This window comes from Dendrobates tinctorius, unplaced genomic scaffold, assembly GCF_039654945.1.
Source record: "Dendrobates tinctorius isolate UK_male_01 unplaced genomic scaffold, ASM3965494v1 ptg000008l, whole genome shotgun sequence".
NCBI lineage: Eukaryota > Metazoa > Chordata > Amphibia > Anura > Dendrobatidae > Dendrobates > Dendrobates tinctorius.
In genome coordinates this window covers 71,009,348-71,028,750 of record NW_027361676.1, presented here as the reverse complement: position 1 = coordinate 71,028,750, position 19,403 = coordinate 71,009,348, and the positions used below count along the sequence as shown (strand labels likewise).

The following is a 19,403-nucleotide window of genomic DNA, read 5'->3' as shown; positions in this document are numbered from 1 at the left end:
TCATACTGACTATATATCACCAGTAGTACTGTAAATAAAAATATTAAAATAGGTATGAAGAATTTAACCCCTTCCTTATAAAGTAATTTTTTTTCTTTCCTTTTTTTTTGCCTCTTTCCACAAGTTATAACATTTTTATTTATTTTCTATTGACACAGCTGTGTGAAGATGTTTTATTAGCCGGACAAGTTATAATCATTATTACCACAACTTGAGAGTATATACAGAGATTTTTTGAAGGATGTATAGAACAAAACATCAATTCAACCAATATCTGTTTGCAGTTATGCTATATTTTAAAGCAGGGGTGGACAATTAATTTTCCCGAGGGGCGACATGACAGACCGTGACTGTTGTGGAGGGCCGAACCAATAGGCCGAAATTAATTCTACTCAATATTAATATTGATATATTATAATTATATTATTGATAATTAATATTAATTGTATCACTTAATATTGAGCAGAATTAAGTATGCTGACATCCCTCAATATATCGTTTGAACCCGAGTACAGCCCCTTCTGTATATCGTATGAGCCCACCCACAGCCCCTTATAATACTGTGAAAGAACCAACTGAGAATGGTGAGAGAGAAGGCCTGATAAGAGCCGTAAATAAAGATCAATGAAAAATAAAAGAGAGAAATGTACTTGATAAAATAGCCTTTATTATAAGAATTGCTCAATAACAAGAAATATAAAATTAGTGCATAAAAAGGCAAATCCACCGCTATAATAAATTGAGCATTAAGATAAGATAATCCTTTAATCGTCCCACCATGGGGAAATTCAGAGCATTACAGCAGCAAGGCAGGAACAAGTACAGATACAGATGCATAAAGGCATTACATTGACAGTAGGTAGGTACATATACGAAAAAAAAAAAAAAAAAAAAGATATAACCGGACTATCACAACTTTGGATCTATCAGTTCACTGTTTGGGTCGTTCTCCGTTTTGGACAGTGCTGGTTATACAACCTAACTGCAGCAGGAAGGAAGGACTTTCCATAGCGCTCCCTCTCACATTTAGGATGAAGTAGCCGGTCACTGACAGTACTGCACATCTTTGTCACGGTCTCATGCATGGGATGGGAATCATTCTGCACTATGTAGCTCACCTTGGCCAGTATCCTCCTGTCGCCTACTTCCTGAACTGGATCAAGGGGGCATCCCAGGACAGAGCTGGCCCTTCTAATCAGTTTGTCCAGCCTATTCCTGTCCCTGGTTGATATGCCACTACCCCAGCACGCCACACCAAAGAAGATGACTGATGCCACAACAGAGTTGAAGAAGGATGCAAGGAGTGCCCCCCTAACTCCAAAGGCTCTCAGCCTTCTGAGCAGATAAAGCCTACTGTGGCCCTTCCTGTACACTGCATCCAAGTGATGGGCCCAGTCAAGCTTATTATTGAGGATCACACCAAGGTACTTATAGGTGTCGACTATCTCAATGTCATTTCCCTGAATGTTCACCACTACTGGTGGATTTTTTCCCTTGCGAAAGTCCACCACCAATTCCTTGGTCTTCCCGTAATTAATCCTAAGGTGGTTCCTCTGACACCACTCCACAAAAGCTTGGTTAGTATCTCTGTACTCTTTCATCTCCTGCTGTGATGAGGCCTACTATTGCAGAGTCATCAGAATACTTCTGCAAGTAGCAGCTAGATGAGTTGCACTTAAAATCCGCAGTGTACAGTGTGAAGAGAAAAGGGGCAAGAACTGTACCTTGAGGTGCCCCTGTATTGCAGATCACCGTGTCTGACACACTGTCCCGAACCTTTACAAACTGAGGTCGGTTCGTGAGGTAGTTAAGGATCCAGGTGGAGAGTTGGAGGTCCATGCCAACAAGTCCCAGCTTGTCTCTCAGTAGACCTGGCTGTATGGTATTAAAAGCACTAGAGAAATCGAAGAACATTATTCTCACAGTGTTCCCAGGTTTCTCCAGGTGAGAGAGAGTCCTATCTAGAAGGTGGATAATGGCATCATCCACACCAATGCCCGGCCTGCAGGCAAACTGGAGAGGGTCCATATCCGAGCTCACTAGAGGACGGAGACGTGTGAGAACCAATCTCTCTAGTACCTTCATCAGGTGTGATGTCAATGCTGCAGGTCTATAGTCATTAAGGTCTTTCGGATAAGGTTTCTTCGGAACTGGTACCACACACGATAATTTCCACAGTTGTGGTACTATACCTATTCTCAGGCTCATATTGAACAGATATGTAATGATCTCACTCAGTTGGTGCCCGCAGGTTCTGATTAGTCTTGCACTGATGCCGTCAGGACCTGCAGCCTTCAAAACTTTGATCTTATCCAGTTCTTTTGCAACCTGGGTACTTGTGAAGAACAGACCCTGGCTCAGTTGACAAGTTGCAGCAGGGGGTGAGGTTATTGTAGCAGAGAGGTGTGAATGGTATGCAGGGGCAGGAGCAGCCAGTGTGTGATTAAATCTGTTAAAGAATAGATTAAGTTCATTAAGCCCCTCTTTATCTACAACCATCCTGGAGACAGTCTGTCTATGCCCAGATATAGACTTTAGACCTTCCCAGACTTCATAAATCCTTTTCTGTGACAATTTCAGTTCCATCTTTCTCTTATAATTAGCCTTTCCCTGCCTGTTTAGATTCTTCAGATCTTTCTGCACTTCTCTCAGCCTGCCCTTGTCACCTGATCTGAAGGCCAACTTCTTCTCTTTGAGAAGAGCTTTTTTTTCCGGGGCTGATCCATGGTTTATTGTTAGAGAAGCACCTCACTACTTTTGTGGGTACCGTGTTGTCTACACAGAAATTAATGTAGTCCGTTATACAGTGTGTGAGACCATCCATGTCATCACCATAGGAATCTTGCAGCACATCCCAAGTGGTTGTTGCATCATCACTCTCCTCAGTCCATATCCTCACTGTGCGAGTGACAGCAGGTTTTCTCTGTACAAGTGGCTTGTACACAGGTTGGAGGTGCACTAGGTTGTGATCCGATCTTCCAAGGGGCGGTAGGGCTGACGAGGCATATGCCCCTCTCACATTGGCAAAGAACAAGTCCAATATTTTGTTGTCTCTAGTGAGGCAGGTAACATACTGTGTGCAACCGGGTAGTATGGATGCTGGAGACACATGATTGAAGTCTCCCGAAACCAGAAGGAGTGCTTGGGGGTGAAGGGACTGCATCATGCTCACTGTGGATTGTAGGACCTCAGTGGTGGCATCAGCTTTCGCAGAAGGGGGGACATATGCAGCTATCATGATTACATGCGATAGTTCCCTCGGTAAATAAAAAGGTCTCATGCCCACAGCTAATAGCTCAATGTTCTTACAGCATGTTTGCTCTTTGACCACGATATGCCTAGAGTCACACCATCTATCATTCACAAATATCGCCAGCCCTCCGCCTTTCCTCTTACCGCTCTCCCTTGTCCTGTCCGCGCGAATGAGTTTAAAGCCATCCAACGAGACAACAGTGTCCGGAGTACCTTCAGTGAGCCAGGTCTCTGTAAACAGCAACATACTGCACTCCCTTAATTCCCGATGATGTCTGGTCAGCGCCGACAGTTCGTCCATCTTATTCCCGAGTGACCTCACATTGCCCATAATGACGGAGGGAAGAGCAGGTCTATAGCGCCGCCTTCTAGCTTTCCTGAGGGCTCCAGCTCTGCAACCTCTTCTCTTAGTCCTCCTTATTTCTGGTAGAATGTCCTCTGGTCTATTAGCAGCATGCTGCCTTGCTGTATCCTTAAGCAGCAGTATAGCTTCTCTGGAGTAGACAATAGGGTCTTTTTCAGTTCCTGGATTTCCCAACACAATAGATCCAAGTAAAAACAAGGTAAAAAGTCCATCGAAGGTCCAGGTCCTCTTATGGTTTTCCATAGTGCAATGTCCTTTGGAGTAACAATAAAAAAGAGAAAAATAGAAAAAATAGAGAAAAAAGGAGAGCAAAGAAGGAGCTACTATAGGACCATGAATAAAGTGCAAAGTACTGGACCAAATTATGCTCATGTACCATATATACCCAAGCCACACAGGTCTAATTATAGAACCCTATATGATTAGCCAAAAATTTGGTAGAGAAAATATATACATATATGCATACGTGCCAACAATGTGTAAAACAGGTGATTGCTCCCACAGGGGTTGTGCAACAACTGCAAATTGTACCAAAAATTGTGCAAAAATACGTAAATTCTCCCACAGAAGTTGTGCAAAAAATATAAATAGAGCAAAAATTTCAAATAATGAAATACTGTAAGAGTCCGACACAGTCTCCTCCGTATGTGGCATGAGCCCCACACAGCCTCCCCCATATGCAGCATGAGCCCCATACAGCCTCGCCCATATGCGGCATGAGCCCCACACCTTTCTCTCCCATATGCGGCATGAGCCCCACACCTTCCTCCCCCATATACAGCATGAGCTCCATACAGCCTCACCCATATGCAGCATGAGCCCCATACAGCCTCGTCCATATGCGGCATGAGCCCCACACCTTCCTCTCCCATATGCGGCATGAGCCCCACACCTTCCTCCCCCATATGCGGCATGAGCCCCACACCTTCCTCCCCCATATGCGGCATGAGCCCCACACCAGCCTCCCCCATATTCAGCATGAACCCCACACCTTCCTCCCCCATATGCGGCAGGAGCCCCACACAGCCTTCCCCATATGCGGCATGAGCTCTAAACAGCTTCCTCCATATGCAGTATGAGCCTGACACAGCCTCCCTATATGTAGCATGAGCCCAAGAGCCTCCCCATATACACTGCATGAGCCCCACACAGCCTCCCTATATACACTGCATGACCCCCACACAGCCTCCCCATATACACTGCATGAGCCCCACACAGCCTCCCTATATACACTGCATGAGCCTCACAGCCTCCCTATATACACTGCATGAGCCTGACACAGCCTCCCTATATACACTGCATGAGCCCCACACAGCCTCCCTCTATACATTGCATGACGCCCCCATAGCCTTCCCAAGTGCAGTATGACACCTCCATAGCCTACCCATGTACAGCATGACGTCCACATAGCCTCCCCATGTGCAGTATGTCGCACCCATATGCAGCACTATGTGCAGCATGTCACCCCATAGCCTCCCCATGTGCAGCATGATGCCCCCATTGCATCCCCTTGTGCAGCATGTCACTCCCATAGCCTCCCCATGTGCAGCATGATGCCCCAGATCCTCCCCATGTGCAGCATGTCACCCCCATATGGAGCACCATAAGCAGCATGTCACCCCCATAGTCTCCCCATGTGCAGCATCTCACCCCCATATTCAGCATCATGTGCAGCATGTCACCCCCAGGGCCGGTGTTAGGGGTAAGCAGACCAGGCAGCTGCCTAGGGCCCCGCTCCCCCAGCTAGCGGCACATCACGCAGCCGCTATGGGGCCCATGAGGCATGGGGGCCCGCCTGCCACCAGCGCTGAATCCCCCCGCTGCTGCATTGAACTATACCGACATCTGCTGGTACAGTTCAAAGCAATGATGGAGGAGAGAGTGTCAGCTGGCGCTCCCTCTCCCATCATTCCCCTCTGCCTCTGCGGATGCACGATGACATCATCGCGCACTCACTGTGTGCCAGTCAGTGCAGCCGCAGAGACAGGAGCCAGCCGAGAGCAGCGCGGGCATGAGGAGAGGTGAGGATTGTGTTTTTATGGGGGGAGGCCGTGTTATATACTATGTGGCTGTGTTATATACTATTGGGGATACGATATATTCTATGTGGGAGGCTGTATTATATACTATGGGGGTATATTATATTCTATGGGGGGAGGCTGTGTTATATACTATGGGGGGTACATTATATTCTATGGGGGAGGCTGTGTTATATTCTATGGGGGGCTACATTATATTCTATGGGGGAGGCTGTGTTATATACTATGGGAGGGCTACATTATATTCTATGGGGAGGTGGGCTGTATTATATTCTATTGGGGGGGCTGCATTATATTCTATGGCAGGCTGTATTAGATTTTATGAGGGAGGATTGCATCATACTCTTAGATGGGGCTTGATTATATTCTATTGGTAGGTGGGCTGCATTATATTCATTCAGGGCTACATTATATTCTATGGGGGGTTGTGTTATGATTGAATCACCGAGGAGGAAAGCAAGACCAAGCTAAGCCACAGAAAACCAGAGAGGTTGGTAACTAAGCGGATTGCAGACCCCTGATCCTATTCACACAACTAGCAGTAGCCGTGGAACGTACCTACGATGATCCTAGACGCCTCGACACAGCCGGAGAACTAAATAAGCCTAAAGCAAGAAAGGGGAAATCTAAACTGCCCCAGAACAGACCCCAAAGGAATAGATAGACCCCAAACATATATTGTCAGTGAGACAAGATGAAAACACAAACACAGATAGGAAAATAGACTGAGCAAACGATGGGGCCCACACTAACTAGACAGGACAGGAAAGGAATGACTCTGTCTGCAATCACGCAAAAAACCCTGCAAAAAAAGCCCAACATGTCTTACAGAAAAATACTGAAGTCACTAGACTTCGCCCACTATATCAGCACTCTGGTATATTCTGAAAGCAGAGCAAAAAGAGGCCAACCTAATAAGGGACAAAAACAAACTGGCACAAGCAGTAACATAAGGATGGAAATTCAGCACAGCCCCAGCCGGAGCTGGCAGAACACACAAAACTGAAATAGAAAAAAACAGATGAAATGTGAACAATAGCAAAAGAACACTTAGCTGAGCATGCAGGGACTGAGCTGGAAAGTAAGACCTCAGGAGGCAGGAAAAAATCACCAGCAGGGATAGAGGGAGTTGGCTGTCTTAAATCCAGTCAGAAACTCCAGATCTCCAGTAATCCTCCTCATTATCAGGTGGCAGGCCTCTGTTAATTAGATCAGCTCCATTACCTCCAGTAACCACCAGAGGGAGCCCGGAAAGAGAACTCGCGACCCCTCTGTCAATATAACTAGCTCCACTACCTTCACTAGTAACCAGAGGTAGGCCAGAAAGCGAATTCACAACAGGGCTGTATTATATTTATTATATTCTATGAGGGATGATTGCATCATACTCTATGAGGGGGGTACATTATACTATATTGGGGGGGCTGTGGGATGGCTGCATTATGCTCTATGGGGTGGCTGCATTATACTATATGTGAGCTGCATTATACTGTACCGAGGACTATGGGGAATACATTATACTATATGAAAAACTTCGGGGTGCATTATACTATGGAAAGTGAATTGTATAACATGGATGACAATGGCGGTGCATTATACTATATGGAGCACTATGAGGAGTGTATTATACTATGTGGAGGACTTAGCAGTGTATTTTAATATATAAAGGACCATGAGGAGTGTATTATACTATATGGAGGACTATGGGAAGTGTATTTTCATATATGGAGGACTATAGGGAGTGTATTATACTTTATGGAGGACTATGGGGAGTGTATTATACTATATGGAGGACTATGGGGCATATTATATTATATGGAGGACTATGGGGTGTGCGTTTTACAATATGGAGGACTGTGGTGCACATTATAATATATGGAGGACTATGGGGTGTATTATACTAAACAAGCAAAATGCTGTATATTCATCAAGTGATTGAATTGTTTATGCCGGAAAAAAATCATTGTTCTCAGCAGCACATCACCGGTGTAAACTGTAGATATGCTGTTGATAACATGATACTGTATGGGGACAGATTGATCTATTAGTGATTGTTCTGTCCCCATCATTCTTTTTCAGATGGTGGAAAGAGGCCGTGAAACAAATGTTGAACGACTTCAATATTGTCGATCACACTCATTTAGCGTCCTGAACTCAGCGCATGTAAATACAACCAAAATGTGATGTGTAATATGTTAGTATTTGGGGCCCCGTTATAAACTTTGCCTAGGGCCCCACTTTGCCTAAAACTGGGCCTGGTCACCCCCATATCGAGCACGATGTGCATGTCACCCCCATATGCAGCACCATGCCCACCCAAACATCCTATACACGAGAAAAAAAAAGTACACCACATACTCCCCTCGGTCGGTTCCGTTCCCCGATGCGTTGACTCTCCGCAGTGCACAGCTGACGCGATGAAATGACATCATTGTGGCAGCATGGTGTTTCAGTGGTTAGCACTGCAGCCTTGCAGCACTGGAGTCCTAGATTCAAATCCCACCAAGGACAACATCTACAAGGAGTTTGTATGTTCTCCCCGTGTTTGCGTGGGTTTCCTCCGGGTTCCTCCCACATTCCAAAGACATACTGATAGGGAATTTAGATTGTGAGCCCCATCGGGGACAGTGATGATACTGTGTGCAAACTGTAAAGCGCTGCGGAATATGTTAGCGCTATATAAAAATAAAGATTATTATTATTAAACTGGTTTGCACGCTGATTGCTGGAGGAAGTGGCCAGAGGCCCCTCCTCCACCAGTGCAGTCAGCGCCTATGGAGACAACGGAGACAGCGAGCAGGCGGACACAGTGCGGACCGTGCAGATTTTGACCTTGGAAGTGCACCCAGGACCAAAGTTCTGCAATGTAACAGTGCTAGCCACTGAGCCACCGTGCAGTAACACAATATATGGGGAAAATCCCTGCCCTTTGTGCTGACTGGACAGTTGGAAAGATGATTTGACACCTGAGCACTATATACGTTGCACCAAACCTTTTCTCTTTTATATAAACTTTTATTAACAAATTGGCAAATGGTGCATTTGCACTGGCCAATTTACCATGCATGAGGTTTCATACACTCATTTCCCCATAATGTTCCACTGTAAACAGGCTGCCAATCACCCAATGAACAAGCAAGAAATATCGTTCGGCTTGTCTAACAGACTAAGAATTTTATAGGTAGAGTACTTTGTACTGCTGAGAGCAATAAGGGAACACATTTACATTAGAAATCATCAGTTTCCTTACAGCAGCACAACATATGCAATATATGTAGCAAGTACAGTTAAGTCCATATATATTTGGACAGAGACAACATTTGTCTAATTTTGGTTCTAGACATTACCACAATTAATTTTAAACAAAACAATTCAGATGTAGTTGAAGTTCAGACTTTCAGCTTTCATTTGAGGGTATCCACATTAAAACTGGATGAAGGTAGTTTCAGCTCCTGTTTTTAAAGGGAACAAAAGTAGTTGGACAGATTAAATAATTGTAAATAAAATGTTCATTTCTAGTACTTGGTTGAAAACCCTTTGTTGGCAATGACTGCCTGAAATCTTGAACTCATGGACATCACTGCGGTGGTTTTCAGTTGCTGTTTGTTTGTGGGCCTTTCGGTCTGAAGTTTAGTCTTTAACAAGTGAAATGCATGCTCAATTGGGTTGAGATCAGGTGACTGACTTGGCCATTCAAGAATATTCCACTTCTTTGCTTTAATAAACTCCTGGGTTGCTTTGCCTTTATGTTTGGGTCATTGGTCGTCGTTTCAAACTACAGATGGACAATCAGTTTGGCTGCATTTGGCTGGATCTGAGCACACAGTATGGCTCTGAATACCTCAGAATTCATTCGGCTGCTTCTGTCCTGTGTCACATCATCAATAAACACTAGTGACCCAGTGCCACTGGCAGCCATGCATGCCCAAGCCATCACACTGCCTCCGCCGTGTTTTACAGATAGTGTGGTATGCTTTGGATCATGAGCTGTACCACGCCTTCACCATACTTTTCTCTTTCCATCATTCTGGTAGAGGTTGATCTTGGTTTCATCTGTCCAAAGAATGTTCTTCCAGAACTGTGTTGGATTTTTTAGATTTTTTTTTAGCAAAGTCCAGTCTAGCCTTTTGATTCTTATGAGTGGCTTGCACCGTGCAGTGAACCCTCTGTATTTACTTTCATGCAGTCTTCTCTTTATGGTAGATTTGGATATTGATACGCCTACCTCCTGGAGAGTGTTGTTCACTTGGTTGGCTGTTGTGAAGGGGTTTCTCTTCACCATGGAGATTATTTTGCAATCATCCACCACTGTTGTCTTCCGTGGGCGCCCAGGTCTTTTTGTATTGATGAGTTCACCAGTGCTTTCTTTCTTTCTCAGGATGTACCAAACTGTAGATTTTGCCACTCCTAATGTTGTAGCAATTTCTCGAATGGGTTTTTTCTGTTTTTGCAGCTTAAGGATGGCTTGTTTCACCTGCATGGAGAGCTCCTTTGACCGCATGTTTCCTTCACAGCAAAACCTTCCAAATGCAAGCACTACATCTCAAATCAACTCCAGGCCTTTTATCTGCTTAATTGAGAATGACATAACGAAGGGATTGCCCACACCTGTCCATGAAATAGCCTTGGAGTCAATTGTCCAATTACTTTTGGTCCCTTTAAAAACAGGGCAGCACATGTTAAGGAGCTGAAACTCCTAAACCCTTCAACCAATTTTAATGTGGATACCCTCAAATTAAAGCTGAAAGTCTGAACTTCAACTGCATCTGAATTGTTTTGTTTAAAATTCATTGTGGTAATGTCTAGAACCAAAATTAGAAAAATGTTGACTCTGTTCAAATATATATGGCCCTAACTGTACATACCTTAGGGGGCAGCTATTGCACACATCTAAGTAATAACTGCAAAATGCAATCTCTTCTGTAGAGTTGTCACAAAATCTTATGCAGCGTGTATGTATGTATATATATATTTATATTGAAGCATAGCTAGAAAGGACAGGGTTAAATCCAAGCTTTGCAGGGTCTTGATTAGATGCACATGCATTGGTTTTGTTAAGACACAAGAAGTAGCTTCACATGTAGCAGTCTACTGAGGGAGTGTCAGTTAAAGTTGGGTGAATTTCTTCAGGTCCCCTCTTATTTGGCAAGTTATAGCGCTTACCGAATAAGCTGCAGAGGGAACCCGGCTTCCTGGATCCCTCCGGTAGCTGCATGTGTCATGGCTTTGTCACTGTCACAGCACTTGCATGGACAGCCTGTATGTTGGGCTCTCCATGCATGTGCTGTGACAGTGACGAAGTTGCGACACATGCAGCTTCGGCACCGATCAGCGCAATCCAGGAAGTCGGGTTCCCTCTGCAGCTTATTCGGTAAGCGCTATAGTTTGCCGGATAAGCAGGGACCGGAGCAAATTCACTCAACTCCAGTGTCAGTCTGTTGAATTAACCAGGACTGAGTGTGCTACTGGCGAGTGATCAGCCAAAATGTGAGCTGTAGCAGAAAAAGATATGCCGGGGTCTCTCTTTGAACGGAGACTGCACTAAGCAGTCTGTTTGTGAGAGCTGCAGAGAACTGCGTGGAAGCTGCAGCCTGTTCAGTGTGAACTCTGTTCAGAGTTGAACATTTCTGTTTGGCGCTGATGGGGATACGGCGACTGGTGGGATCGTGCCTCTTCTGTATATGAAGTCTGCTCTGAGAAAATGGACTGTAATGTTTGCGTGAGCCCGCACTGACATATATGATCATGATTAAACACACTTGTCATGTGCAGAGTGCAGTCTCAGGTTGCTATGGACAAGGACAATAGCTGTTTTGTTTGCCCGAGCTGGAGCTAGCTCAGCCGTGTACGAGTAGCCAGTGTCTGTTCTGTTTAGCTAGTGCCTGGACAAGGCTATAGATTTGTGTTTATGAGTTTGTTTTGGTGCTGGGCAACCTGGGGAAAGCAATAAAAACAGCACGTTTGAACCAAAACTACATGTGTGAGCCTGTCTAAAGAAATACTCATAAACACAATCAGACTTAGAGGACATATTCCTGGCATAATAAATTACACCTAGTTGCCTCCGCTGTCGTGTCGGACCAAAATATAGATCAATCGCTGAAAAGCTAATACAAGACAGGGGTGGAAAAACCACTATTATGCGACTACAGATCCAGTATAAAATGTATATCTTTATTAGACAGGTACATAGAACCTGACAAAAACAGTGCTCAGTAGTACATTATAGGACAACCTACGCAAACATGGGAAGCATAGCAGATCCCCCTAGGAACCCCAAATAGTATAATACAGAATTGTACCAGAATTATATGGCAAAATAACCCATGTCACCTAAATTATTCCATACATGGTACTATCACTATTTTTATTTCTTATGTGACTATAATCTTAATGGTCATATATATCTGGACAAGACCGACCCTAATTGTACATCACACGGAAGGTATAACCATATAAATGGAACTGAATATACAGTATATACACATAGGGCGCTGCATTAAATCACTAAATGGCCACATAGTGTATAACTAGCAATTGCCGGTAACAATAATACAATTTACGCCATACCTAAATCTCAAATGAAAAGGGTTGAAAGAATAGTGTCCAATCAGCAAATTCGAGAACAACGCATGGAAGAGATGTGCCAAAAATTTGCAGGAAGGGGATGCCCTAAAAAATCAATGGTCCCCTCCACCACCCCACTCAAACCAAACATGAACCATCGTATCCCCTTTGTTCACGATTACCATCCCCTGGCATTCCGCCTCCATACCAGCATACGCAGACATTGGCACCTTCTCCGCACGGCACATCCAAACATTAAGGAATTTAAAGAACCTTTCCTCCCGTTTTAGGCGCCCACGCAATATACATGACCATCTAATAAGAGCAGACATTGGCTCGTCACAACCTCTCAAAAAACAGCGTTTCCTCATGAATCCTAAATTTGGCACCTTTCCCTGCCAAAAATCAATAGCGGTAAAACCTTACCAAAGTGGGGCAGTAAATGTAGGAGTCCCAGGGGGGTCCGCGCGTCTGCCCCTACGCGCATTTCGGATTCTCGTCCTTCGTCAAGGGACCCCCTAGAACTCCTACATTTACCTCCCCACTTTGGTAAGGTTTTACCGCTATTGATTTTTGTTATCACATTGTCCTTTCGGATAGATAGGCTGCTGTATATAGAAATAGTGACCACATGTTAGAACTGAATTGAGACTGGCAGTTACCAGATTCAACTTTGCAGCCATCCTGGTGTGGTGACATAGCGTTTATATTTGAGTATCATCAGAGTTACTTTCTGAATAGAGTATTATTGTTACCGGCAATTGCTAGTTATACACTATGTGGCCATTTAGTGATTTAATGCAGCGCCCTATGTGTATATATAGTCAGTTCCATTTATATGGTTATACCTTCCGTGTGATGTACAATTAGGGTCGGTCTTGTCCAGATATATATGAACATTAAGATTACAGTCACATAAGAAATAAAAATAGTGATAGTACCATGTATGGAATAATTTAGGTGACATGGGTTATTTTGCCATATAATTCTGGTTCAATTCTGTATTATACTATTTGGGGTCCCTAAGGGGATCTGCTATGCTTCCCATGTTTGCGTAGGTTGTCCTATAATATACTACTGAGCACTGTTTTTGTCTGGTTCTATGTACCTGTCTAATAAAGATATACATTTTATACTGGATCTGTAGTCGCATAATAGTGGTTTTTCCACCCCTGTCATGTGTGAGCCTGTGTAAACGCTACCTATGGCCTAATGCCTAATAGAGAACTTAGGCTACTTTCACACTTGCGCCTTTTTGAGCAGCGTATCAAGCGCACATGAAACGCATGTCAAAAGTGCGTGCAAACACTTGTAAACACTGCGTTTTTTTGTAGCATTATTGTGCGCATTACGACAAAAAATCGCAGAGTTTACAAGCGCTTGTAAGCGTTTTCCATGCGTTTGCGTTTTTTATGCGCAATGTTAGTCTAGGTGTCACATTTCACAGGGGAAAAATCCTTGAAAAATTCTTGCTACAGACTACACCAATGGGACACCAGTGGGCGTGTGTTATGGAAATCTAATATATAAAGCTCAAAGTGTGTATGTGTGTATGTCCGGGATAGGCATCCGCACCGTCGCAGCTACAGCCACAAAATTTGGCAAAGTCACACGTCTGGACCCCGAGAGTGTCCTAAGCTATGTTGTGAGGCGAAATTTTAACCCCGCGCGTTCCAATTCACCAATTTTGCCCCTATCTACATACTGGGGAAAATAGTGTGTGCTCGTCAAACCCCGCCCTCATTATGATGTCATAATGCCCCTATTTGCATAATGGGGAAACAGTGTGTGCGTATCAAGCCCCGCCCCTCATTATGATGTCACAATGGTTGCCATGGCGACGCTGATGTCATCATAGGTTGCAAGCCCCGCCGCTGCTCATTATGATGTCATAATGGTTGACTATGGGATGGAGGATGTGTGATGGGTATATGGGCACTGGACTATGGGAAGGAGGATATGTATGACGGGTATATGGACACGGGACTATGGGATGGCGGATATGTATATGGGCACAGGACTATGGGATGGAGGATGTGTGATGGGTATATGGGCACAGGACTATGGGATGGAGGATATGTATGATGGGTATATGGGCACTCGACTATGGGATGGAGGATATGCATGATGGGTATATGGGCACGGGCCTATGGGATGGAGGATGTGTGATGGGTATATGGGCACGGGACTATGGGATGGCGGATATGTATATGGGCACGGGACTAGGGATGGAGGATGTGTGATGGGTATATGGGCACTGGACTATGGGATGGAGGATATGTATGACGGGTATATGGGCACGGGACTATGAGATGGCGGATATGTATGATGGGTATATGGGCACGGGACTATGGAATGGAGGATGTGTATGGGCATGGGACTATGAGATGAAGGATGTGTGATGGGTATATGGGCACTCGACTATGGGATGGCGAATATGTATGATGGGTATATGGGCACGGGCCTATGGGATCGTAGATATGTATGATGGGTATATAGGCACGGGACTATGGGATGGAGGATAATTATAGTTTGCTATAACTAACCACAGTTAGTTACTATGCCCGGGCAGCGCCAGGCTCTTCAGCTAGTTCTTTATATAGACCCTGTTTACAGCTGAATTCTTCACATTTGCTTGCATTTTCTTTGTGAAACATGGATCTGCACTCGAAGAGTTTTTACTTTGACTTGGATCTGGACATCAGGATGGCTCAGGCTTATGCAGTTGCTTGCCATCAACAAAGGGAGAGAGAGGCAGCGAAGACGGCAGCGGCAGTGTTTGTGGATACATCCCATTATTGAACTCCGGGAGAGCCGTGGAGCGTACCACACCCTCTACAGCGAGCTACAGGCAAACCCGGAGAAATTTATGGATTATACCCGGATGTCCCAACAAAGCTTTAACGATTTGCTTGGTCGGGTCCAAGAAGTCATCCGGAGACAGGACCCGCAGCTACGTTGTGCGATTACTCCTGAAGAACGGCTACTGGTTACATTACGGTACGTAGTATTGCAAAACCAATGCCTGCAGAAATTTCTTTGTTGACATGTACTATTACAAATCTTGCAGAATTATTTTTATGCCATGTAGTTAACAAAAAGCTGTCTTTTTTATGGCATGTAGTGAACAAAAGGCTGCAGATGTGTTTTTTTTAACTTCTTTTTTTTTTAAATTTATTGTTTGTGTTTTAAAAATCCATATACAGAAGTAATAATTTTTTTTTTTCTTTGTTTCCCAGATTCCTGGCCACTGGAGAGACCCTCTCTTCACTCCACTTCCAGTACCGTATTGGAATATCCATGTTGTCTGGAATTGTAGCGGACACCTGCCGGGCTTTGTGGAATGTTCTCTGTCCAGAATTCATGCCCCTGCCCACCCCAGAAAAGTGGTTGGAAAGCGCCGAAAAATTCTGGACAGTCTGCAATTTCCCCAACTGTTTGGGAGCGGTGGACGGGAAACACATCCGGATTATCAAGCCAAAAAGAAGTGGATAGGAGTACTACAACTATAAAAAGTACTTTTCGACAGTACTCATGGCCATTGCGGATGCAGACTGTCTGTTTGTAGCAGTGGACATTGGGGCATTTGGCTGTGGAAATGACTCCCAGGCCTTTAAGAACTCGGACATGGGCCAGAGATTGTATGGCAATCAATTTAATTTTCCCATGCCACGGCCTCTTCCCAACACCGAAGGTCTGCCACAGCCCTTTGTAATGGTTGGGGACGAGGCATTCCAGATGTGCCAACACCTGCTCAAGCCCTACTCCAGCCGGGACTTGGACCACACCAAAAGAATTTTTAATTACAAGCTGACCAGGGCCAGAAGAACTGTTGAGTGTGCCTTCGGTATACTTGTATCCAGAAGGCGCATTCTCGCCACAGCCATTAATCTAAAACTGGAAACAGTAGATGAGGTGGTGAAGGCCTGTGTGGTTCTACATAATTTTGTCATGGCTAGAGAGCATCCGAACTTAGATCTTGATGATGTTGCTCCTAACCCATTGCCTAAATTTACTCAGCACCCTCTCAGGTCATCAGTTGAAGTTGGCCAAATGAGGGACCAATTTGCAGCCTACTTCATCTCGGATGTAGGCCGGGTGGAATGGCAAGAGCAAATGGTCTAAAAAAAATTTCTTGTTGGTGTGTTAATAAAAAAATGTTTTGATACCTGTACTGAGTGCATTGTGTCTTTTTACACTCCCAATACTATTATCAACTGGCCAGGTGTACCAGTGAAATTATGATGCTGTGTTTTGTGCATCATGAATTTACTACTACTCCTGACCAGATGACTATACATACACACACACAAGTTGTATGACCTTTATCATCTCTACAGTGTGTTCAATTAGCAGACTGAATTCAGCAGGGTTCCCCAACTCCAGTCCTCAAGGTCCACCAACAGATAATGTTGTAAGGAATTCCATTGCTCCGTTGATAACTGCTTCACATGAGCCAAAGAAAGGAATTCCTTACAACATGATCTGTTGGTGGACCTTGAGGACTGGAGTTGGGGAAACCTGCTCGATTCAGTCTGTGCATTAGAAGAATGTAGAGACTGGTGTGGAAAATACAAGTCATATAGATTTGTTTTTTTGACAACACACATCTCCAAGACTGACACAAGAAACATGTCTCAGTAATGGAGATATCTGGTGTCAAAAGCACTAAGTGTACGGCGCAGTGTGTGTACGGCTCAGTGTGTGTAGTCGGCGATTGACACAGTAATCAAACCAAATTTTTTAAAAGCAGAAATGCTTTTCTCAAAAAAAAAAAAAAAAAGATTTTATTAAGAAGAACGTTTGGGGGAAGATTGGGATACTTTGGGGGTGTGGAGAGACGAGGAACGGCTGGAAGTTGAGGAAGGGGTTCTAGGAGAAAGGGTGACGAAAGTACTGGGGGAGCTCAGGAATGGACATGGAGGCAGGTTGAGACACATTAGGAGGAGAGGGTGGATGGACAAACAAAGTCTTTTTTTTTTTTTCTTTGGCGCAGGAGTATCCTGCCTGGACCTACTTCCACCATGTGACTGCCTTACACTGCTCGACCGCCTTGAGCTGGTGGACCGTGGCGTTGCCCTGTAAAAAAGGGAATGTGGGTCACCCTCTGATGCTCTGTGGTGGTGGCGGTGCTCCTAGAAGTGGCGGTGCTCCTAGGAGACAAAGTTGTGTCGGTGCTCCTAGAAGTGGAGGTGATACGAGGAGACAAACTCGTGTCGGTGCTCAAAGAAGTGGCAGTGATCCTTGGAGACAAAGTCGTGTCGGTGCTCCTAGAAGGAGGATGTGTGTCGGTGATCCGAGCAGGAGTTCTGATGGGACTCCTAGGAGGAGAATTGGTGGTGGTGCTCCTTTGATGAGGAGTGGTGGCGGTGCTCCTAGATGGAGAAATGGTGGCGGTGCTCTGAACATAAGAATAGGTGTCGGTGGCCCAAGCAGTTTCTGTGGTGGCGGTGCTCCAAGCAGGTGGTGGTGCTCCATATAGGAGCAGCGTTGCCATAGTGGTGGTGGCGAAGGAGTGTTCAGCATCACTCGGACTTGGGGTGGTGTAGTGGTGTCCGGCTTGGCTTGGAATGCAGGTGGCCGTGCTGTGGTATGCAGCAGAAGTTATTAGGAAGGTGTAGCGAGTCAGTGGTGGCACTGCTGGATATTACACCACTGACTGCTGCACATACCGATTCTGCTGCATAGCCTGCAAGTAAGCAGTGTTGCAGGCCTGCAACACACTCAGCTGTTGCTCAGGACTAAGGTGTTCCGCCATGCCCCGTTCAATTTTACTAAAAAATACTAAAAAAATGGTGGGCTGGTCTGTTGAGGTCGGCCTCCAGACGCTCAAAGTGCTGGTCGACAGAGTGGAAACAGTTTTCCATGTTGTTAAAACCACGTTCCACTCTGTCGGACAGCGACTTGAGGCTGTCACAAAAGGCCTCACTCAAGTGTAGAAACTCGGGCAAGACATTCCTTTCCAAGGCCCTCTGCCGCTGGCAGGTAGTGCCCACATAACCAGTTGCAGAGACCTGGGAAAGGGGAACACCTGTTTGACCAGCTTCCTGGTCACCAGCTGTCCGTGTTGCTGACCTGCAAGCTGTTTCCTGGCTGTCGGATGGCTGGGACGGGTCCGAGGTCGACCGATGAAGGACCGCTCCAGGGACAAGTTGCAGGGTGCTGCTCCAGGTGCTGTGGAAAGAAAGGGAAAACATTACTATCATGCATTTACAAGAAGCATCAACTGGAATAGAAAAGCACATAGTAATTAAAAAAAAAAATAAAATAATAATAATACTTACACTCTGGTGGCAAGGACCGGTCTCAGGAAAGCCAACTCGCGATGATAGCGGTACTTTGTTCTGGTCCTTGCCGCTGAACCACTGTGAACCTGTCCCTCAGCACGAACATCAGTGTTGAAGCGGTCCTTCATCGAGCGCCAACGTGTGCAGACTTTGTTCACTGTTGGAAAAACAAAGAAAAAACGTTATACAATGCACTGAAGGCAACTGCATTATCAGCACACACACCTGACTTGAACTTTGCAAACAGTCAATGCGGCATCAAAAAAAAATTCTATACACAATGCAGTCACTGTTGATCCTGAGGACACTGTTATGTTTCCTGCTAGACAATATCTAGCAGCAAACACAACAGTATCATCAGGAGCAAGAGTGAAAGCAGGATCAATACTGCAGTTCAATACACAAAGCAATCACTGTTGTTCCAGAAGGGACTAGTGTGTTTGAGGCAAGAATATATCTTGCCACAAACACACCACTACCATCAGCAACAAGAATAAATGCAGCATCACAGAGCAGCTTTATACTTACTGAACGCCCTTTTTAAAGTGGTAGAGGCGCTGTCCCAGCCATCCATCATCGCTGCGGCCACTTCATTCCAGAGCTGCCGGGTCACCACTGTGTCTTTGTACTGCTGGTCACGGCTGTCCCACAACGGGATACGCTCCTCAACAAGGCGGATCAGGCGCTCGTTGTCTATGTAAACGTCTTCTTCATCCCGTTGTGGTACATAGAAAAAAGAAGAAAAAATTAGAAGCTTAGTAATTTTGGAGAATGAAAAAGATAGAAAAAGAAACAGAGAAAAAGCAAGATAGAAGATGAAAATAAAGACAGGAAAAAAAAAAAACATTGAAAGACTATATACTTACATAACGTCTCCTTGCCGCAACTTGACTA

The 19,403-nt window shown here is 44.9% G+C and overlaps 1 protein-coding gene across 4 annotated transcripts in view; it reads left to right on the top strand.

The window, feature by feature from the left end:
- LOC141092337 (caspase-3-like) overlaps positions 1-19,403 on the top strand; it is an 82,890-nt gene that overhangs the window by 36,469 nt on the left and 27,018 nt on the right. The window lies entirely within an intron of this gene.